Source organism: Ambystoma mexicanum, chromosome 4p (assembly GCF_040938575.1).
Source record: "Ambystoma mexicanum isolate Mex_15411 chromosome 4p, UKY_AmexF1_1, whole genome shotgun sequence".
Lineage (NCBI taxonomy): Eukaryota > Metazoa > Chordata > Amphibia > Caudata > Ambystomatidae > Ambystoma > Ambystoma mexicanum.
In genome coordinates this window covers 303,455,137-303,479,668 of record NC_090927.1, presented here as the reverse complement: position 1 = coordinate 303,479,668, position 24,532 = coordinate 303,455,137, and the positions used below count along the sequence as shown (strand labels likewise).

At 47.9% G+C, this 24,532-nt stretch overlaps 1 protein-coding gene across 3 annotated transcripts in view; it reads left to right on the top strand.

Annotated features, from left to right (window-relative positions):
• LOC138453216 (protein FAM228B-like) overlaps positions 1–24,532 on the top strand; it is a 530,008-nt gene that overhangs the window by 31,855 nt on the left and 473,621 nt on the right. For 2 of the 3 annotated variants that reach the window (XM_069605858.1, XM_069605862.1), the window contains exon 3: positions 6,809–6,924. The exons of the other annotated variant lie outside the window; for it this stretch is intronic. The gene's annotated coding sequence lies outside the window, so the exon portion shown is untranslated. The remainder of the gene's footprint in view (positions 1–6,808; positions 6,925–24,532) is intronic. 3 annotated transcript variants of the gene reach the window in all.

Below are 24,532 nucleotides of genomic sequence, written 5' to 3'. Positions count from 1 at the left end.
ACAGCGCTATGATTCCACATTGAAGGCGCTGTGCCATACATTCAAACAGTATTTTTCTGCTCCGGCTCTCAAGTTAAACGGAACAGGGATATTATTGGCCCTGGTCTGTATGAGCAGCACAGTTACAATGCCAGCTCATAATGTGACGTTTCAGCAATGCTACTGTTTGGCCTCCTTCCTTAGGACCTTCTCGTGAGTTGAAACATGGGAAAACAACAAATAAAAAACGATCCCCATCTGAGAGAGTCTGAGTGCTAATGTCCCTAAACTAAAAACGAAGTTAAACCCACTTCACTGACCTGGCACCGTGCTGTTTCATTCCTCTGCATCGCTTGCACGCAGCGCTCTAAAGCACCATTGAACCACGATGCTTGTACACTTTCAGCTTGCATATGCTGTAACGAAAGAAGGTGTTGCTTGTTAGGTAACAGGACTTGTGCATTATTGGGCATATACAATACAATTAGACTAATGTCCTTCTATAAAATGTCAGGAAAACTCTGTGCCTTACCCGCCTCGAATTAACCTTCCTGTTCAGGTTTTAATGTTGATTTTGTGCTCTTTCGATATTCTGGCTCGACACAGATGACCTTCCCCACGACATGATTGCATTTGGCCCACCTTTTAGCTTTTGAGCATCTGAGGGGCAAAATACATGAAAATCAGCAGAGTTAGGATTACTTCCTGTCCCCCATCCCAGTTGGAAGGCATGTGTAAAGACTTGAATCTTAGGGCCAGTGGCGCCCCCAGCCATTTTTCATAGGGGTGGCCTGATGAGACCACATGAAATCTTGGGGTGGCACACCAAAACAAACACAACTGAATTTCAGGAAATCTCTTATGGTGATGTAGTATATAGTCCAGTTGAAAACTATGTGTATATGAGAGAACGAATTGCACATTGATATAGTTCCATGTATTATTTAACAGTTAACTAATTAATGTATCTGATGAGCATAGACTAATACCAGTACCACATTCAAGCATGCGCACAATCCCAAAATACAGCCCACGAGACACCAAAATCTAAATATCCTTATGCTACAAGCAAAACACTCCACACACACACATAGACCAAAAAATAAACTAAATTATAACAACGCTTGCTACCACTAATAGGGAATCCGCATAGTTCTCCTCTTGTATTCATGCACAGCCCATCCAAAGTGCAAAGAAATATGATATGCCATATGTGCAACTAGTCAACGTGAATTCACTAAACATAACGCAAAAACATACAGATGTTACATGTTGCTACCACACCAGGAATAGACCAGCCAAATCTGAGTGGCTACTCACGTAGATGTACTTAGTCTACAAATGAAGTGTGGAGCCACTAAAGACCCAGCTAGCAGAGAATGTTCCACGTGGAGTAAAGATCGTGGAAGAGAACAGCTGAATTATCCTGTTTTGTGGAAAGGGACAGTTGTAGAAAAGGAACAAAGAATGGCGAATCTGGGAATAACACCTCCAGCCAAGTTGTTGGACAGACCGGGAGAACCCATTACAGAGTGGGAAGACTTGTTCAAGTTTTATTTACTAGCAATGGGTGGCAACACATTTTCGGATGGACCCAAACATACCACATTAATGAACTGTTCGGGCAAAGAGGCAGTAAGTAAGCCTTATTAAGAATACCTTGGATCCACTTCCAGCAGCGCAAGCTATAAAAGCAGTGGTGACCAAGAAGAACAAAGCTCCAAGTGCTCGAGGAAGTCCATTAGTGGGAACAAGCTTCAAATGTGCTCGTTTCCTGTATGAATTCATAGGTCACATGGTGTCGGACCCAGGTTGTTCAGCAATAAAAGGGGTGTGCTGGAAATATAGCAGGAGAGGACAGTTTGCTAAAGTGTCACAATTATATTATTCAGGGAGGAAGCAACCCGGACAGAAAGCTCGAATAAACATGGATGAGGCAAGAGAATATTCTATGGTGGTGGTCAGGGGAGTATCCAGCAATTGCAAGAGTGGGGGTGTGAGCCACTAAAAAAGTCCTGCTACTTTCCCCCCAAATGCAGTGCGCGCAATTCTGTACGGTCTCATTCGCACCCCCAATCCACCCACACCTGCCCCAATCTACTTTTTTGGTAACATTAGTGGCAGATGGCATTTTAACACAACAAAAACAAGAAAATTGCAGAATCATTACAGATGCAGGGAACTCATCTATTAGAGCTCTGTCCAGGCTCTCTGGGGCAAAATACATGCAAACCTCCAAATGTGCATAAGGATTGCACCAATAGAAATGACTTGACAGAAATGGAAATTTCAAGGAATATCATCAGTTTTTGATACTTGGAGGCACCATGGAAGTGCCTTTAGAATAAGGTGCCATAAGCAAGCACTTGCAACCACACCAACAGATATCCACATCATGACAGCTCTGCTGAAATGGAAGAACTGTACTCATGTTTGTATTAAGTAAAATGCATATCGTCGTTACAGAAACACTATTTTCAATTCAACAACAAAATAAAACCTCTACCTTTGGCGATGGTGAACCGAAGACGTAAACCACTGGCCAGACCCTGCACAATTGCTCCTAAAAGCCTTTTGCGCACAACAACCTACATGCAGTCTAGTCGAGGATGGAAACTCGGAAATAAACACAGCCTGGCTGGAAGCATGAGCCAATGCAGAAATGCGCACATCCAGGCTCAGGGTGTGTTTATTTCCGGGTGCGTATGCTGCCATTTTACTAAGGCCTGCGGTCTGCTTGTCTGCGTTTCTGCAAGATGAGTGCCCGTTCAAGTGTTCTCACCTTTCGGCTTTGTTTAGTGTCACAGTGGCCTCTCATGTTCTGAGGATCTAGGTATGCACAGTGTGCTTATTCAGATACTTATTGGGAAGCATTGCAGGATAGTGGCTGTCATGGGTAGGCATTGCATGCACAGCCATGTCTGCAGTGAAAGCAAGGCTTGTTTCCTGCAGCCATCTGTGGGTGGAATGGCAAATTCCCAATTTTGAGATATACTGTACAGATGTTCCAATTTTTAAATGGAATTGAATTGAATTGCTTTATCCCTCTTATACATCTTAACCTGTGTTTGGTCAGTTATTGCTTATAAATAAATCAACAAACATACATGCATTTTTCCTAGTACGTGCAGTGCAGACGCAGCGTGGTAATAAACATGTTCTTATAGTGCTCTCAGCATCACTCTTTGGTTCCAGTTCTGAACTGTTTTCACTTGGGTTCCCTACCCAAACCCAAAAGAATTAAATATCCATTATCCTTCATGATGGACAGGTACTGCATATCTATATTGTTTGGGGGATAGGAAAAACTCTATAGTAAAATGTACTTTTTAGTTTTCATGTAATGCTTGATACAGGGTTTAAGTTATTTTGAATGCTCCCAATTGTGCCAATTTAGGGGATTTAGGACAAGCGATATAAGGTGATTTGCCAAGAATCACACAAATTGCTTCAGTGGAGCTGGCATTAGAACTCTGGCCTCCCTGTTCATACATCAATTTAGCAGCCCTTTGTTGAGTAAAGGTACAAATAGGAGACATCAATGCTATCATTTACATAGGCCGGGTGGATAGCTCAGGGGCAACTTGACAACATACATAGCAACACAGGTTTGAATCCTGGACTTGCACTTAGAATACCTCTCTGGTGTAAAGAGCGTTGTAAAAGAATAATTATAAAGATACCCTGGTAACACATGCTCCCCACAGTCACCCAGGGATCTTTTTATTTTCCCAAGGGTATCATGAATTCAGCTATGCTATACATTTTGTAGATAGGTAGGTGTACAGGGCCCTTCACTACATGTTGAGTTGTAGTATTCGTGCTGAAGAATCTTTATGGTCCCGTTTGGCAGGGTAGATTGCAGTTTTCAGTGCTTGTGACTAATGGTGCCTCCCCTGTTCAATGGGCTAAAGGTTTGCACAGCTGAAGCAATGACGACCTGCTCAATGCGTGTGCGTGAGTGTTTGGGGGCAGAGGTGCATGGGGGTCTTCACTTTTAATCTTTCCTGCTATAGTCATTTCATAATCTTTCCTGCTATGTTTTAAAAAGATAGTTTAAAACCTGAGAGGGAAATAGTCCACGTGGCCGTGGTGCTTGCGCCATGCAAGGGCCTGTGTCTGGATGGGATGACAAAATGGCCTTTCGCCCAGAGCAACAACAAAAACGTTCACTGCCACAGCTCCAGTGCTTATTCTCGTGTGAACTCAGTACTAACAATAATGTGTAGCGTGGAGTGAAGGGTTTCATGTTCATACATCTCTATGTAGTGGGCTGAGAGAAAGAGAGTGTTCTGGAAGGACATCATAAATTCAAATCTCAGCAAGTTTTTTGCTTGTTTGTTCAGAATATAGAGGGACCCAACTCGAAAGGAAAATGTAACTAATTTAAGCCGTTACTTGGATGGAGTGGGGACAGTCACTTTCCCTGCTCGTGCTTTCTCTCCCCCCCCCCCGCGCTCTGTAGTCGCTGAATCCCCAGTCCACTTGCTCTTGCTTCCTCCCTCTCATCATCTTTTGTGTCCTCTCTCCCACATGATGCCTTTCTACTTCTCCACCTCAGGCCCTCACTCGGGGTTCACTGACTGAGCATGTGAGATCAGTCAGTAATGGGGGGGCCACCATCATACGTGCCACTCTAACCCTGTGGCAAAAAAGCAAAAAAAAAAAGACATTTCTTTTCGCACCGAACTGTGCATGTTATTTGTCCATGCACAGTTCAGTGCGGAAAAAAAAGTATTATTTTGTTTGCTTTTTTGCAGGGTGGCCAATGGGGGGGGGCAGCATTTTTATAAGGGTGGCCATGGCCCCCCTTGGCCACCCCCTGGGGGCGCCCCTGCTTAGGGCTCTTACCTCACGCAGCCGTCTGATATTGTATTTCAATGTAGATAAGCTCACTCTTGTGGGTCATAAAGTCTGGGTGTCTGAAAAGTGAATAACGTACTTCTTCTCGGCGTTTCATGCTGACGCATTTTCGCATCCCCTTCATTCAGACCCGGCACTGGGTCTACGTTACTCTCGCGTTCGTTTGGCAATGCTCCCTAGTTTATCAACTACCTCCTCATGGCGGCACAGTTATGTGCCTGAATTTCTGTGCAGCCATTTGTAACGTGTGTATTTAAAAAATGTTGCCATGGATTATCTCTTACATTTTTCTCATTGATTACGTTTTGCTGGAGCAATGAAGGATTCCTGGATTTCGCCTCTCCAATTAAGGAATGATGTTGGCAAAATGCGCTATGCCCTATGCTTTTTTGTAATGGTCCCTTTTCTAGCCGTCTTATATTGGGGGACCTGCTGGTATCATCATATATATTTCAGTAGTCAAATCAACCAAGCTGGGGGACATTCTTCATCAAGCTCTGAAATGTGGCATTCCAATTTATGGATCCATCAATAAATGTGCCTTGCTTGTATTAGCTGAGCTTTTTACCACTTCTACCACCCACCAAGTTATGTCATCAGGTGTATGTTGATGAGTGATGTAATGTGTGACCAAAGGTGCTGTTTGTGTCCTACATATTATTCTGGAGTGTTGTCCTCCTATTTCTTAGTGCACCAGCCTTGTTGTTTAGCCTATGCAGTTCTTGCCACAGGACATTGAACACAATAGATCACATGCATTGCACGCATCAAGCATCATGACGGAGGTATTGGAGTCTCTTGGAGGACTCTGACTGCTGGCGCCCCCTAGAGGCTGGCACGTCAGGGAGCCACCTGCACGTCTGTTGCAAAGACTGGCCCTGCTCGCCATGCTAGTTGGAGACATCCGCTGAAAGACGTGGATCTCTGAACATGGCCAAAAGAACGCAGAGCTGTGCAAATGAACAGTGCTCTTCGACCACGCTCCGCCACATTGCTTCCTTTTGCAAAATAAACTAGTTCCTGTTCATAGTCTTTGTATCTGTGCAGCATCTTCTGTCTTCAGGGTTTGTTCCTCGCTTATCTCAAGGCGGAGTTCTCTCTATTTCTTTGTTCATTTTGATCTTCACTGCTCTCTTCTCCCGCCTGAACCTCTGTGCAGTTCTCATCCATGTTCATGTCTTCGCCATTGTTAATTGTCTCCCATGCTTTAATTATTGCTGGGCCTTTCAGCCATTGTTTTCCCTTTGTGATAGTACAGAGAGGCAATCTCCATATCCCAGGTTTTGCCATTTTCAGTGATGATGTAGTTCTTGCTTATTTTGTTCAGCAATCTTTAATTTACTAGACTAAGGGCATTGTTATTAATTCGGCGATAGCCATGCCGGTAAAACCGGCAGGCCGCCGCCGGACTTGTGAATTTCTCTGGTGCCTGGCTCCACACAATCGCTGGGGGATTACGACCCTGGTGTTCCTGGAAGTCAGGCTCCGGAAAATGTTAATCCCCATTCTCATTTGAGTCCCATAGGTCTTAATGGGAATGGGGATGATGGAAGCACCAGCACCATTACGAATGGTGCCGGTGCTTCCCGGAAAGTCTACGGACAGGTGCCGTCCCGCCCAATCAGACCTGGCAGACGGGACGGCAGCTGCCCGCAGTCTCTGAGTGTGCCGGTCTGGTAACAAGGCATGCTCATAATGAGGCCCTAAGTGTCTCTTATGTGCTGGTGTTTATATTTGTTAATTGTAATACATTTTATTTTCATATGTATTTTGTAGTAAGAAAAGTTTATATTATAAGCTAAGACACACTACTAATAAAAAATCGAATAAATTGTCGGCGGGTTTACAGTGTACTCTTCATACCATTTACGTTCTTCTTTGTTGTAAGGTTTTTAAAACTATCTGATCTTGCCTACTATGACTGCACCAATTTTGAATGAGCTCTTTGGTCTCTGTTTATTCACAGGTCTGGACCAATGCTTCAAGCTCTGTTGTTGGGTGTCCATCTTTACCTCATGCAGCTCCAGTTTAAAACTTGCTTTTCATTAGCCATTTACACCTGACCACTTGCTTGGGGATGAAGTAATGTGGCTCTTCTGTGATATTTATTGTGTTCTTTTATATACTTCACTGTTTTGTGTGAAAAATGTTATGTCATTTGTCATTGTTGATGGTTAACCCACAAGGCTCTCTCTCTCTCTCTCTCTCTCTCTCTCTCTCTCTCTCTCTCTCTCTCTCTCTCTCTCTCTCTCTCTCTCAAATTTCCTGGATGGTATTGATCATAGTTCTCGTTGAACTATATATCTCATAAAGTGCAATTCAATCCATTTGGATAAATGTCTATTGTTGTCATTTATCTTGTCAAAGGGTCTAATGAAATGGTCCTAGTTTGTTTCAGACGCTTGACACTCTTGCAGTACTTACCTGGTTGTGAGGCTCTTGCCACTCGGCTGATTACATTAATTTACCATCCTGTCAATATCATTATCCAGTATGGTAAATAGATCACAGTGCACTCCTCTCTCTAGTGTCTGTGTATTGATCTTATTAAAAGGTTAAATGGACTCTAACTATGAAGTTTCCATATTAATGCCAGGTGCAGGGGAGAATAAACAGTCCTGGCAAATGAACTGTACTGTAACACTGAAGAAGAAAAATAACTGGGAACTTCCCAATGGAACTGGAATGTCATTGAGGGTGGGATTTAGGGCGAAGCTGGATGTAAATTTGAGGTTGATTCATCAGAAGGTACTGGGACGTTTATATTGGATGCCAATACGCATGCATAATCTTGGGTTGATAGTGATTTGTTCTGGGGTCATGGTTTGGAAGCAGATGCGTTGCTTTATATGTCGTGGGAGCGTACACTAGTTGGTGATTATTGGAAGGATGTACTGGAGGGGTTGGACCTGGTAATGGGTATATATTTTCCTTGCCTACTGTCTTTGTCTGTGTTTGTTATCAAAGACCGGTAGATGTACTGTAGCCCGGATGAATAATGAATAGATGGGTCAACGGATAGTAGCTGTCAAATAATGAAGGTGTGGAAGAAACAGAAAAAGCTGTGGGAAGATGATTGGGTTTGTGAGTTACAGGTTCTGTCGAACTTTGAGAAGGTTTTCTCTAAGAGGTATGATTGAGGAATATTTTGAGAAATGGACGTCAACTTTCATTAAGCTGTATGGGTAGTCTGAATGTGTGTATTTATGGTATGGAAAGTGGTGTTATGTGGTATGGCTGGTGGTGGATGTATAGTTGTGTGTGGTTTTGTGTACTGTCTTTGAGGCAGATCTTGCTTCTTATAGGATTTGTTTTGCTGATATCTTAGCTTTTGGTGTACTAATATTTGAACTTTTTGTAATTGTTTGTACTATTTATGAAAATGTAAAATAAACATATTAAAAAAATGGAACTGGGCAGAGGGAGGTTTAGGAACTACTAGAATAAAATGGGGTTGAGAGTGTCAAGTGCAAGGAGGCAAAAATATAGAAACAAAGGAAGATACATGGGGGTAGCCAAGCCATGAACGCATTTGAAAACTATAGAAAGAAACTATTAGTTTCAAAATGAAGCTAGGAGAAATTGAAGGATGAGTAGAGAGACAAAAAAGAGCATTAATAGCGAATTAAAGAACAAAGCCAATCGGGTGGCTAAGAACGAGGGCTTGAGCCGCTGGTGAAAGTCTGCATTCCATGACGCTTGACAGCCGGCTCCCCCCACTGCCATCTCCCCCCCCTTTATTTTCCATTTCCTCCACTTACCTTATTTTGGCGGCGGTGAGTGCCGCTGCCGCATCCGCTCCTTCCGCTTGCCTCCCTCAGGCCACCATGGAAAGGGGCTCCACTTCCCTTTCCATGACGGCCATCTTTATAAAGGATTTTCCTTCGTTCAAAGGGACGTGCACAGCATCCTGTTGAACGAAGGCAAATATTTTTTTTTTCGCACCCTGGGGTTACCCCTTTGGTACCCCAGGGTGCTAATGGGCTTAAGCCCCCATTAAGGGAGCTTTGCTCGGGCCGTTAACTTGAGCTGCCGGGCCGTTACCCCCATTCCAGCCCTTGGAATGGGGGCTTAACGCCACAAACTAAGAGGAGCCATCTGATATACGTGAAGACTGATTACCAAAGCAGAGCAATAGTTTAGGTGATAGAGGGCAAGAACAGAAATAAGAAGTTCCGTGGCATGAAACAAAATAATGGGTTTTACAAATATTGAAACGCTGATATCGACAGGAACGTGCGACATTAGAAGTGTGCAGAAAGAAGCAATGAGAACGCTAACAAATGATGCCTAGTTTGTGGATGGAGAGGAGGTGGTGTGGCTAGCTACCATGAAGTAGGTCGACTTCTGTGCTAGCTCCCGCCTGATCCTTAATGATCCGGAGAAACGGAAGGCTCCTCAGCAGAATTTTCGCCTTACCCAAAACTAAGTGATTGAGGATGGGAACGGCTTGGGAGCACACTGTTGAAAGCGCAGGCAGGGCTCCCAAATGTAGATGGCGACTGAGAGGAGCTGATGGTCCGGACCGTGGGACTGTGGCCAGGCACGGTGAGAGAAGCGAGAATATCTTGGCAGAAGAAGGTGGGGGGTAGTACCATTCGGCATTGCTACCAGCCCTGGCTGCAGTGAGGCACCCGCTGAACAGAAGTGGGCGACCCTGGGGCAGACGAGAGAAAGTTATCTGCGCGCGTATGCAGGGGCACTCAGGGAGATCCGTCGGTGCCGGAGACGAGAGCGGAAGATACCAGAGGACACGCCGGTAAGGTGGAAACAGAAGAACCTTTGCAGGGCTGGGGCTGTAATACCTGCATGAGGCGTAGGTCCCCCTGCGGCACGATGGCAGAGACAGAGCCTCCCTTGAGCAAACCCGGGCCAAGCAGTGCAGTGCTGTAGGAAGGACAAACCACCCCACCCCCTCTCCGAAAACTGCAGTGGACGGTGGAACCATGCGACAGCCCCAGCAGAAGGAGGCACTCACGGGGAGGGGTTGAACTACGGCGGGAGGCCCGCAAAAAAACAGTAGCAGCAGAGAAGACTATAACCTCCCCTACCAAAACAGAAAGCAGAGTGCCGGCACAGCCCGACAACAATTCAGCTGAAGGGCCAGTGAAGGGCAGCCTTGCCAAGTTATCCAGAGACTGCAGTGCAGAACTGAGGGTTGGTCACCAATTGCAAAGCAAGGTTGCATACATAAATACACAAATTAAGTAGCGTACAGCTACAGACTGCGCACTCTCTATGCCCCCGGATGGACCACAAGCCTGGCAATAAAGATTAAAGCGCCTCCTACTGCGCTAAGAATCCTCTGGCTGGAAAGGGCTGGCAGGGTACTTTTACTATCCTGCTCTGCGGAAAGCAAGACCGCACTGGGCCACGAAGCTCAGGCAGTGGCCGGAGGAGAGCAGGAGGTTGGGAATGCAGACTTGGGCCCTGCAGTGGAGGAGGATGGACTGGGAACACCTGCATTGATCCGGATCAATAGCCTGGCAATTACGGGGCGTCAGGAAAGCCTTGTAGCATTGAGGTCTCTGGTTCAAGCGCCACAAATTGCGCCTCAGCACCTATCAGCTATACATTGACGTGGAAAGTGCAGACCACTAATATAGTGCTCGGCAGTCTACATGCCTCACAAATTTGCAAAGATGAAGTCAGGACAAGTGTCTATGGAAAAGTATGCTAGAGTGGTGCAACAGGATCCAAAAGGGATCACAGAGCCCCTCACAGAAGACAGTTGGTGACTCTATGGAGCAGCATAACCAAGTTATGCAGGCTAATGCACACCTTAAGGCCTCGTTAGGAACACAAATTGTGGCAGTGCAATTGGATATGAGACTGCTGCGACAGGACGTTTGTGGTTTGGCAGAGCGCTCCATCATCCTTGAGACTCAAATGCAGACTAACACGGACGTGCTACGGGAGACGCATGATAATATGTATGGATGGAGGAAGCAGAGGGCAGAGCCAGGAGGAACAACATTCGAATAGTGGGGCTACCTGAAGGGGAGGAAGATACGGACTCCGCTACATATATAAAAAACATGCTGCTCCAGGAAATCAGGCCTGGCAACCTTGCACAGGGATTCACAATAGAGAGAGCACACAGAGCGCTGACCAGACACCGAGAAGATACTGGTCTACTCTAGACAGGGGGGTCGGGGCGGAGCTGGAGGTGTATTCTGACTACACCTTCCAGGTGCAGAAAAAACCGGGCACAATTCATGGCCACCAAAGCAAGACTCAGAGCTGCGGGCATAAAGTACATGCTAATTTACCCGGTGTGGCTGAAAATCATACATAAGAACCAGGCGTGGTTCTTTGACCTCCCAGAGGAAGCCCGAGCTTGGATGGATAGGGAGAAAATGGGTCCGGACGGGAGAGAGGAGAGAGAAGACCACAGGAAAAGTACACCGAAGGAGCCGTTACTGAGAAAAAGGAGCACAGGAGAGACCGCCCATTGAGGCAATGGACTTCCAGCGAGCTTAAGGTGACTTCAGTGCTATCATGAGAGCCCCAGGACAAGCGAGCTCTTATGGAACGTATATCGCTTGGCTGAGGAGCTCACTACTTTACTTAATTACTTTATTTTTTGTTGTTGTAACTGAGTGTGGATTCGTAACTTAGACCTACATGGTGGGAGAGGTCACCAACCAACGATACACACTACACGAAGAGAGACCAGACTTAACGGTAGTGCTGAACCACCCCCTCCGAGTTCCATTTTATAGGGCACTAGTTGTATGTGCCCACCCGCTGTCCACCGTCTTGGGGTATGAAAACCAAAAGACTATGTGGGAAGCGGATATGCCTGAACGTGGAATGAGGCGTTGGGCAGTCGTTATTGGTTGGGAGAGTTTGGGGAGTTAATGGGATTTGGGGTTTGTCCACCCGAGTGTTAACAGTGGCGTCGCTAAGGAGGTGTGGGGGGGGCCAGTGCCCCCCCCTCTGATATCCTGTGCCCCCTACCTAAGGTGAGCAGTGACTGTGTTCTCTGTTCGTGGTGTTGTGACACTCACTGAGGCAAATGTCTGCAGATCACACGGCAATATTCCTTTTGTCTCAAAGGAAGCAGTGATCGAGCAGCTTGCAACCCCTCCCATCAGAATGTAGTCCACGAAAGTGCTAATGATGGGCCATTAGTCACTGAATGGTTTTGTGCCTGCATTCTGATGGGAGAGGAGGTACAGTGGGGTGTGGGTAGTTGGTGTGCACAAAAGCCTCTCTGCAGGAGTGCTTGTGATGTCACACATTACCTTTCATAGGTGCCCCCCACATTTTCTATGCCCCCCCTACTTTTGTCTTTGGCCCCCTCTGTGCCCCCCCTAAATTTGATTCATGGCGATGCCACTGAGTGTCAATGAGGACTAGTAATAGAATATACTTATATGGATTCCCAAATAGCAGCAAAAGGGCAGCACCTGTGGAGGTAGGGGCAGTCAGCCTCTCCGAACTGATAAGATCCTTATGGCTGGAACAATAAAGGTGCTTACCTGGAACGTAAGGGGGCTAAATGCTTATGTCAAATGGACTAGAGTACATGCGTACTTGAAAAGAAGTGTCATGATTTACAAATGTTACGATCGAGCAAAGGCTGGTGTGCCACAGATTACACAACTTCACTCACTGTGCTTGCGGTGAATATGAAGTACACGGTTGCACATACGGCAAAGGCTAGTGTCAGAAGACAAAGTTAGACATTTACTGTAGACAATATATTGTCATTGATGGAAAAACGCTTGTGGTTTCAGCGAAAAGCAAGTGCATAGCTTGTTCCGTGGCTTTAGCAAAAGCGATTAACAAGACATGATAGATTCCTCTTCCTAACCACAGAATAGCAGCCTCTTGTCTTCGGCTTAATGCCTTGAAAATATACGATCATAGTAATAAGCTATGGATGTTCTTTGGGCAAAAAACACGCATTCACACACAATGCGGGCGTGGCTTTCAAAAGACTGAATCAGACACTAGCTGTAAATTCACAGGCACTTGCCGTTAGGGTCAGCTAAAAGTGAACAGTTTTCCCCCTTTCAAACAGAAGAAAGTCAACCACAAGTGGCAGCTTCCTGTTTTAAGATGAGCTCGTAGGAGTTAAGAGATGCTTCTGCGCTGATAAGAAGCCAAAGGCAGGAAACACAATACCAAAATAGAAAATACACGGTTATAGTGGCTGAAGACAAGTGTAGCTGTTTCCCTCTAAAGAGAATGAGGTCCACTAGAATGAGGCTTTAGAGGGGTCAACGAGCGAAAGACATGCTTTGCTCTTGTCCCTACAGGGAGCACATTCACTGTAAGGTAATTATCCAAGAGGCGAAGACGGTACCTGTCTATTTAGTTTTCACATAGGTAAATCATGTGTGCAATGCAAACCGAAGCACAAGAACAGATTCAGACTCTAGACTTTCTCTCCAGACCGAGGAAGTGACACACATGGTACATGTAGACTAAGCCACGCGTGTTAATATAAAAAGCACAACAGACTAAGGCTAAGGGATTCCGCAGCAGGCAGCTACAAGCAGACCTCGAGATCGTGGGGGGTTGGGAAGAGCAGCCGATAGCAGGTCAGAGCAGCAAGCCCAGGAAACCGTGAGTTTCAAGTGTGTTGGTTGAACCTTTTTTGCATGTGTTAGACAGACGGTGTGTTTTATTATGTCGCTCCACTCCTGATCATACCATAGTATAGCTTAGACAAACATAACTTGAACTCCATGATTGCTCAAGCTGGTGTATAGCAGGTGTAATGATGATCAAATCTGGTAGAGACCAGAAATAATATTAGATATATTGACTTGCTACTTTCCAGTGTCAGCTTCATATTTTTGAGTAATGTTTCATAATAAGGTCTCTCTGAGTCAAAACGAACGACACAATATTTTCTGGCTGTATTTGGTCAATTATGACAAGAGGTGCAAACACTCAGGGAAACTGTCAAAGCGCTAGGCCAGAACGCATGAGGCGCCTCTCTGCATAACTTAAGACTTTTGATTCCGTGCCCACGCCACACAGTCCTACCTAGGGTCGAGGGGGGCGGGCAGGGAATCGCGCCCTAAGGGGCAATTAAGTCAGAAGTGGAGTACACATAGCAAAGTTGCAGGAGACACGCCTAACACCCGAAAAGCAGACACTGTTGGCAAGTAAATGGAATGGGCAGGTGTTTGGTTTTGAGTATTCAGCCTATGCCAGAGGGGTCCTAATATGGATAGCGGCCACGGTACCATTTAAGACGACCCAGATTAAAACTGATAATGAGGGTAGAATGATCTTAGTACATGGCTTCCTTGAAAACGTTGACACTTGTATCAGTAACACGTACGCACCCAACCATAATGCAGCAGTATTCTTCCAATCACTCTACCCGAGGCTGGGCCCATACAGGAACAATAATATTATATTGGGGGGGTTGATATCAACTGCATGCTTAACCCTACCCTGGACAGGTCAGACTCTAAGTATAGTAAACCAGCCCCAGCTACTAAGGCACTGAGTACACTGTTGGGGGCATTTGACCTGATTGACATTTGACGGGTACTCCACGGTGATACTAGACACTATTCATATTATTCAGCACCGCGTGCAGTGCAGTCTAGAATAGATTATCTCTTTGTGGGGCAGGAAATTGCTCATTCAGTTGATACGGCACAGTATGAAGGTAGAGTACTGTCGGATCATGACCCGTTAAGTCTGCAATGGCGGCTTAAGCCCCGTAGGGCCCCAATATCTACATGGAAACTCAGTGGGGAATCTTTACAAGATCCCCCATTTAGTGACTGTGTCAGGAAAAGTATTGTGTATTACGTCAAACATAATGAGGGGCTGTTGCCAGTGCAGGAATATTTTGGGAGGCACTGAAGGTTTTAGTCAGGGGAAGCCACCATTGCAGGCTATGGGAACGTCTAGACTACCATTAACAGGGAGTTGTCTTCGGCAGAAGAGCAATTAATAGAACTGGAACAGGTCACTGCAGGGCAAACTGGGGACTTAGCAAAGGCGGAGACATTAAAACAGAAATGTATTGAATGCTGGGAGAGGTTGGGCAAGAATAATTACTCTAAATATATTGAAAGGCAGCACCAAGAAGTAGATGGTAGACTATTAGCATGGCTATACAAGAAAGAAGAGAAGCCTAGCCCGATCCACTTGATCTGTACGATAGCAGGTGACATCTGCAACACCCAAATGGGAGTTAATGCGGCCTTTCAGGAATTCTACAAGGCCTGTATAAAGAGGGACCCCCAATATCACAACAGCACATAGATGAGGTGCTTGGTGAGATACACCTTGCTATATTAGATCAGGAAGCCAGGGATGGTTTGGATGAACCCATCAGGGTAGGGGAAATACTGGAGACAATCAGGTCCCTGCTGACGGGGAAGACGCCCGGCGCAGATGGACTGCCCGGGGAATATTACAAGGAATATGCACAGGAACTAGCCCTGCATTTACTCTACACCTACACAGACTCTTATGAGGCAGGTCTTTTCCCCCCAAGCTTAAGGGAATCTGTCATTGTACCTCCCCCCCTCAAGCCCCACAAGCCAGCGATGGAATGCAGCTCCTACAGGCCTCTGTCAATGTTAAATCAGGACAACACAATTCTCACATCTATACTGGCGGACAGAATGAAGAAAATTCAACTCCGCAAACAAAATCTACAAGTCAGCCATCATTGCCCATAAAGCAGGTGCCTACAATACCAGAATCAGCAATGCATCCTCTGATAGTAAAGAACTATTCACCATACTCAAGGAGTTGGAGAATCCGATTCCCATAATCAAGCCCAGTCCAACCAAGCAAAGAATGGTGTACCACCATCCAAGATGCCCTGGCATCAAAAATCAAGCTACTACAAAATAAAATCATTTCCAAAAGAAATCTCCTACCTGACAAACGCACTACGTCTAACCAAATCACTATGAACATAGAAGATACCACCCCTCTCTTCAACTTCACACCAGTCTCCCATGATGTAGTACTTAGTACTATATCCAAACTCAAAGCTTCAAATTGTAAAGGAGACAACTTTCCGGCGCATTTAATTAAATTATGTGCCCCTACTCTCACACCCATAATTACCAACTTCGTCAATACCTCTTTCCGCTTTTAGCAGGCGTTAAGGACGGGACCCTGTAAAGACTGGTAGGGGGTGTCTGTACTTCCTTCCGCTCTCTATATGGTAGAGGAGAGGCACAGAGGACCCCAGCCAAGATTCTCTATAAGGTAGCAATGGAAGAGCAATCCGGTCCCAGCTAGCATCAAAGCGGCATGGGTCACCCCTCTACTGAAAAAGCCCACCTTAGACCCATTAGTGCCCACGAACTACCGGCCTATAACAACTGTCCCCTTTTTACTTACAATCATTGATAAATAGCCTACAACCAAATTCAAACCCACCTCGAACATGACAACCTATTAGGAGCTAGACAATCTGGCTTCAGGCCTAACCATAGTACAGAGACAGCCCTTTTGGATTTGAAAATCCAACTGGACTTTATCAGAGACTCAGGCAAATTAGCCACCCTATTGCTACTGGACCTATCGGCAGCATTCGACCTGGTAGACCATGATAAATTATGTGACACTCTAAAAACATTTTTTTACTTTTCCAACAACGCCACCCAGAAGACATTTTAATCCTGGAGGATCGATAAGGGTTTCCATTAATCGGGCACAGGGGAGGTAATCTGTGTGTGTATACTTGTGTACGTGAGCATCGGGGTGTATTACTATTTTCATTCCTAGTACCTTTTTGGCAGCCTTTTTGCATTGCCTTATTGCAATTCTTGGAACACAGATGGCAAATAGTACTACTACTAAAATGGCCATCAGTACTTTGAAAGCATTAGGAGACAATAACGGAATCAATGCAAACAGGTAATTAGACCAGTCATCATCAACAATATCATCTACCTCCTCTACCATTTTTGTGTGCATTTCTTTTGAGGTGCCTATAACCTCTGTAAGGGTTCCATTTTACTCATTGTGGGTTGGTGTGTATGTGAAGCAAGAACGCCCACATTCTTTAGCACACACCTCCCTCCAGGTCCGTTTTCAGATCGAGAACATACCTGTTCTGGAGGGTCATGAATCTTATTGCCCTCATCTCCTATGGCATTAAACGCTTTTATTGTTGTGTTTATTGTCTGCAGCAGCTCCCAGCGGATTATTTGCATACATTTTGCATTTGTTTTGGCTTTCAACCCGGCAGCATAGAAAGATGTACAGAACATCTCTGTTCTGCCAAATAATGTATGCTCGTCTGGTATGGCCTCATATGCCTCTTAAATCTTCATTGGGCCTCATTCCGAGTAGGGCAGTAAGGGTTAGCGGTTAACGGTCACCGGTAACGAGACTGGTGCCGTTAAACCCTTACCGCCCTACTATGAGTTCCCTTTGCGGGTCCTTCCTTAACGCCTGCTTTTAGCAGGCGTTAAGGACGGGACCCTGTAAAGACTGGTAGGAGGTGTCTGTACTTCCTTCCACTCTCTATATGGTAGAGGAGAGGCACAGAGGACCCCAGCCAAGATTCTCTATAAGGTAGCAATGGAAGAGCAATAGGGGCCTAGCTTCTCAGGAGGTGATGCGGGCTGGTTCTTAAGTACAGTGTAGTCCCCGAACCCCCACAAAGGAATGTCCACACACTGTCTTACTTAAAACACAGTCTTTATATAATTAATATTCAAAGGCATGTACACGATCACAATAACGCACTTTGTACTCGGAAGTCAATGATGATAAATATATACAATTCTTAAGTGGTACCACTAATGTTATCGAATCTCATTAAAGTGCATCAACTGTACGGTTAAAATGTCACACAGATTAATAACGAGGAAACCAGCAATAGAGATGGGCAGGAACGTAAGATGGTTGAAACAATAGGCAGAATGCTGGCCCCGTTACCTAGACACAGTTATGTGTGGAGATCCCCACCCCACCTGGGCAACCTGTAAAATAAGGATATATCGCACAAGCCCAGTCCATATGTTCAATAGTCTCACTTCTTCCTATTAAGGTTTTACCCCCCCCCAATGTACCTGGTGGAGTAGAGTTCTCCGACGATGCGTCGACCGATCCTTCTTGAGTGCCTCCCTTTCAGGCGGGAGCCACGGATCGTCGAGAGGTGTTGGGGAACTTGGCGTTCGGTGTCGGGGAATCGACGGCCCTTCTTGAGTGCCCTCCCTTTAAGGCAGGAGTCACGGGTCGTCGAACGTCCGACGGTGAACAGGGTGAACTACGGCAGGGAAGTGGCAGCTTCGTTCCTAGCGGTGCTCGTCGACGACATAGCGTTGGCGTCCTGCAAGGAAGAGGCGTGTGGGGCACCTCGGTGACGATAGTTCTGGACCGCAAAGAGATGATGAAGAACTGTGACCCAGCAAGGGCGTCGAGTCGTCAGCGTCTCTGTGGTCCTTAGGTGGCGGGAAACCCACCGGTGGATGCTCCTCGGCGCGTTGACGGTCAGGCCTTCTCCAGCGGGAGACAAGCAGGTGACGATGCAGACTAGAGCGTCCGATGATCAACTGAAGTTCTTAGGCAAACGGGAGCACGGCGGCTCCGGTCGGCGACGACAATCAGAGTGTTTCTCCTTGGAGTTCCCCAGCAGTCCCCGTATCGGGTCGGCAGCCTGTCGAAGGTCTGTCTACGAGGGAGCGTTGGCAAAGATCAACTGTGCACGATGGTCCCTCGTAGCTCGGGAAGAGGGCGCCTTACCAGGTCCTCTCTGGGTCAGTACTTGGAGGCACAGCAGCTTTCAGATTGTGAAGGAGAGCAACAGCAATTCTTCTCGTCCAGCAGGGCTTCAAGGTCAAGCGTCAGTTACTCCAGTTACTCGTCGTAGTGGACTTCAGCTTCTGAACACGATTCCTAGCAGTGAGAGGTCCCCAGATATACTGTTGATCTCCCATTCATTCTGCTGGGTCACACTCAAGCATCCAATCACGACTACGGGCATTCGTGCAGGCAGGCAGCCAATCAGGCACACAAGGTATTCAGGCCATTCACTTCTCTCCAGACACTCACAACAAGTTATGTGTATTGGGACAAGTACCGAGCCATTCAACACTCCAAGCTGCATTCATACCGGTTTCGGGCAGGGTTGTCTCAGTCATTGTGTCAACCACCAGATACTAGACGCCCATGACACAGAATGCATATTCGTCACACACGCTATTCACCCAGGTCCCACCCACAGGAGGTACCCACAACCTACATCACCGGGAAGGCTCCAGCCAGTCTGGCCGGGCCTTCACAACAACACCATATATGGCACTTCCACCCAACAGTCAGTCAGGGGGAAGGGACAGAGTCAGGGCTTCCCAGGACTTTGTAAAACAAGGTAATGGGGAATAGAAAGCAAGAGGCCACAGGGGCCATCTTGTTTTCCATCAGGAATCAACGGATCCCAATGGCAGTGCCGGGGTATCCCCAAATGGAGGATTTTGGAGGACCTGTCAATTTCAGCATGGAACTGCCACCAGCCCATACCCTGCGCTGCGGGCCACCCACAGGTGCCCAAAAACATACACTAGGGGCACAGGGTTGTACCCCTGCCCATGTGTGCCATAAGGGTATCCCACGGGTCCGTTCACCAAACCAAAAGAGAGAGAGCTGCACCGCCAGGAGTCCCACATGAACTCCTGTGCGGAAAACACGACAGAACACACGATAAAAAGCAGTAAAGGACAAGGATACGGAGGCCCTGTCCCTCCGATGCATTTCCAGCATCACAGACCCGCAAAGGGACTCCGGGGAACAATAACGCGGTACCGTTATTGCCGCCTTCCCATTGAGCCCTATGGGGGCTCAAATGGGAATGGGGAATGGCCCTGGTGAATGGGGAATTACCGGTCCCTCCGACCTCGGAATGGACCGGTAATTACTCCATTCACCAGGCCGGAGTTTGGACGAGTTCGGAGGCAGCCATGCCGCAAATAGCAGCGTGGTTACCTCCGAACTCGGAATGAGGCCCATTGAGTTGTAGTTGCTCCTCTTCATGCGTGCAAGTGTGAGGACCCTCTTGTGTCTTCTTTGTGTGTTCCTTTTGGGGAAATCACCAATCTGCACCTCACCCTGGGGTACTACCAAGGCTGGTGCATTTATTACTACCAAGGAGCATAGGCCCCCTCCAATTTGGGGGATAATGCATGTAAGCTTTGGAACCACAGGCCCAATAGTGGTCCATTATCATGGCTGTTCCTATTTTCATGCCTGGTATGTCGAAAATATGTCCACACTTTGGGTTTGCTCCAACACACACTGTGACATTATTTCTGAAGCACAGGGTGGCATTTTTCAAAGGTATTATGGGTACTGGTCCTCTTTCATCTTCTACTCAGGTGAGCAATTTGGTATATTTGAGGCATTCCTCGAGGGATACTTTATTAGCATTTTGCACAACCTGTTCAGGTTGCTCTAGGAGCGCTTATGCTTTGCAACCTATTAATCCTTCCATAATCCTTCTGCCGTAAGTATGTGTCCTTTTATTTGTAACTGTCTTCTGTTCCAACACCCAGGTATTTCTTTTCCTTGCGCATCATTACACTGCATCATTTTATCTTCTATTTGAATCCCTCCCGCATTCATGTGCACAGGTAGGTATTTTACTACTTTGTGTTGTCTGTTAGCATTTATCATGGTGTACTTTTGTTTTTATAAAAGTATCCTCCTGTGGACAATTTGCTTATGTAGTCCCCTCTATAGAGGTTGTCTGCCCCTGGAATTGTAGTTGGGTCATACATAGTGCAAGGTATGTGATGCAATATGCTGTGAATGCAGACACTTCTGTGGCTGAGAGCCTTCTGGAGGCACTCATGGCATAGGGGATGAGGGAACACGCAAAACAACTCTCTTCAGACGTCTCTCTCCCCACTTTGCTCATGTACTTGTACCACATATTGTTAGTAACATGGGCTGAATCATCAAAATATTTGGTCAGGTGCATTGAGATGTCTAGCACACTTTATTTACCAGAGATCATTAGCACGGAATACATGGGCCGCACAATGTTGGTCCATTCCCCCCTGGTGATAAAGTTGGGCCTTGTGAACCCTAGGCCTCCTATTCCGCCATGGCACCTGCCTATCGGACCACTAACGGATGTGGCCTTCAAAATGTCCCTCTCAGGATTCCAAGATGGCCGCGATGCTTTGAACACTGCGGCCACTGACCTCCGGCCCCCCAAGACCCGACTCCTTTGTTTTTTCACCGGCGCAGCCCACGCCAGGCAACCGAGCACAGGGATGGGGGACCCCAGCAGTAGAGAAGCAAGTCCGGGCTGTCTGTGCCTCTCCCGGTGGCGCTCGGAGGGCCAAGCAGTGTTCATAGACGGCCCGTGTTCGCGAGGAGCCCCGGTGGGAATCGGAGCACAGCATCAGCATCTGCCTCATACATGGGACGCACCGGCTGCGGGGCAGGGAGAGACCATCGCCCTGCCGCCCGCTGGGATTGCGAGGCAGTCCGCGCCTCTGGAGAGGTGGTCTTGGAAGGCTCCTCCTTGCCTCTGCGCCCGCTGGCGGCTGGGGGCCCGGGCGACCGCTGACATCTGGGCAGAGCGGAGGGGCCTGCCCATCCCCGGTTACCCGACGGGACTTGGAGCGTTCGCCGGAGAGGGGGCAGGAGAGGCTGTCGCCCCCAGAAGCACAGGTACGCCCACCAATCCGGTGGGGGGAGGCGAGTGGTGGGCGCCCCTCTGCCCTGGGCAGCAATATTCATTTATTTATTTTTTAAATTTTTTATTTTTTTTTGCTTGGACCGCTACAACTTGGGATCTGCCTGCTTCCCGCCATTCGTCTTCTTGCTGCTGACGCTGCGGGTCCCCAGGGCCCCTACCTTCCCCCTTTTTCTGCTTGAACTGGTTGGTGCAGGCAAATACACGACCTGGAAACGGCTGGGGTGGCCTGGTGGTTCCTGCGCAGCCTCCTAGTTCCTTGGGTGCTCCAATCAGCCTCAGCCTAGCACCATAAATTGCGTTCCTCCAATCATCTGGTCTGCAGTGGGCCCAGTGGAGGTGTGGCGGGCGCAGTGGGGAGCATCGGACCCTCGGCGCCTTGGAACTGCATCAGTCTATATCCAGCCGGGCCTACGGGGGTCCTGGAGCCTGGGCAGCTCGGACGATGCTGGTTGTCTCCCGTCTGGCCTTGCGGGGGATCCGGGGCCCCAGCTGCTGATCACGCCACCACAAGCACTCGGCAGCATGTCTAAGAACAAGCCCGGAGATCCCAGGTACCTCAAAGCCCCCCCTAGGAGACCTCAGGACAATGCTCTCACTAAGCTATGGGCCAAGGATACAGAGGAGACCCAACTAGCGTCCTCTACCGAGGCCCCCGCAACGGACCCTCCGGCGGACGTGAATGCGCTGGATCAACCAGGCAGCGCTGAAGCTCCTGCTAGCCGACAAAGTGGATAAGATCACCACGGCGGGACAAAGGCAAATGGACGCCCTTAGGGAGGATCTGGCGGAAGGCCTCCAGGAGATCAAAAGGGACATTAATAAGATAGAGGAAAGGGTCGATACAAATGAGCGGGCGATCCAGAACATTACCGAGGATGCAAGGAAAACTGAGATTCTTCTGGATACGCTGGCGACCGCCACTCATAACTTGGAACTCCAGGTCGAGGACCTGGAAAACGGGTCTAGGCGCTCGAACATTCGGATAAAGGCCCTCCCCGAGACCACCCTGGATCAAGATCTCCCCCAAGCAATGAAGGACATTTTTACCAGTGTCCTAGAGGGGCCCGGCCCAGATGACATTGTCTTTGACAGGATTCATAGAGTGGGCCCTAAACGTACGGACCCGGGTGCTAGGCCCCGGGATGTTCTGGTTGCAGTGCATAGCTTCACTGTGAAGGAGCGAATCCTAGCAGCAGCCCGGAAGGCTGGACGTATCGCCTATAATGGAACGGAGATCGCGTTATATCAGGACCTGGCTCAAGTAACGTTAAACAAACGACAGAGAATGGGCCCAGTCCTTTCCCATCTCAGAGCACAAGGGTGCGTTACAGATGGCTCCACCCCTTTGGCCTGGCTTTTGAATGGCGAGGATCTACTCACAGGATTACCACATGAGACCAAGGTCTTGCCCTGTTGGGCCTTGAAGACGAGGGCCCGCCGCCATCGCCCCAGCCGTCACCCCATAACGCTGTTTGGAAGGATTGGGAGTGGTCCACGGCCCATTCCAAGAAATCTAAGAAAAAGGCGACCCAGTCGCTCCCGAAGAATCAGCTTGCGGGGGGTGATCTGGGGTTGCAGAGCTGATTTCTCATGTACAAAGCCTGGAAGGGCAGAAGTGTGATGTCTGGGGTGGGCACGACAGCAGAGAAAGTTCGACTGTTTAGGCTGGATTTATTTGCTTAACTTGGTGCAGGTTTTAGAGGGCGGGGGGGCCGGGAACTGGTGTCTTGGAATGGGATTGGGTTATCCCTCGTTGGAACTCTTCGGGAGCATTCGATGGGACGACTCTCGAGGGTTTAATTCGAGGGGGACCGAGGTCAGTCGTCCCACACTCCCACAGAGGAGGGAGAGGGGGGGCAGGGTGGGTCTGGGAGAGGTTCGGGTCCACAAGGCATTCAGGAGCTCTGCAGAGCGTTACAAAACGAAAGTCCACCTAGCAATTGCCACCCGCTCTGCTGATCTCATTGGCATACTTTTTTCTCCGGTTTATTGACATGATATATCTACTCAGCACATGTTGACGATACTATCTTTCAACATCAACGGCCTAAACTCACCGATCAAGCGTAAGAAGGTTGAGCGCTATATCAGGCGAGAAATGCCAGACATTGTTACTCTCCAGGAGACCCATATTAGAACAGCTGACAGGGGAAGGGTCATGTTTTGGGGCTATACCAGGGCGTTGCAGGCGACGCAAACGGTAAAGAAAGCAGGAGTCCTCCTGGCCCTTAGGGATGGGCTGGACATACGTATAGCGGGGAAGACAGCGGATGACCAGGGGAGGTTCCTTGGGGTTTCTCTTGAGGGGAATGAATCCCAGTTTACGGTGGCGACATTATACGCCCCTAATTCTGCGCAGGACGGTTTCCTCCAAGAGGCCTTGTTGAAATTAGAGAAGTTTGCTAGTTCTCCAATAGTTCTTACTGGTGACTTCAATTTGGCATGGGACCCAGCGAAGGATCGATTCCCGGGATGGGGGGGCCCACAGGGGAATCCTTCCCAGGCCCTGAAGGAGAAAATCGCCAATCTGACCCTAGTAGACGCCTGGCGGGGGGTTCGGGGAGAAGACGGGGGGCATACCTTTTTGCTCTCATTCGAGAATCGACTATATCTGGGTATCACTCAATCTGCTGGGGAGGGTGTTGGACATCTCGTTGGGCTCTACGATGTTGTCGGACCATGCCCCCCTGTCCATATCCTTGAGGGTGGGTGTCAGACCAGTGGGGCTGTGGAAATGGCGCTACCCTGTCTCCCTCTTCAAAGACCCTGTACTGGCCCGCGAAATTGACGAGGAAATGGCTCGCTTTTTTGTTGAAAATCCTGAAGAGGACACAACACCTCAAGTCCGGTGGGATGCCTTTAAGGCCACCCTGTGGGGCTCCATTATAGGACTCAAGGCGAGACGTGACAGAGAGCTGAGATTAGAGGAGGCGCGCCTAGAGGAAGCTTTAAGGGGGATAATGGCCAAAATGGGGCCAAATCAGTCTCGGGCCACGAAACGGGAGTATAGAAAAGTGCGGGGCCAACTAG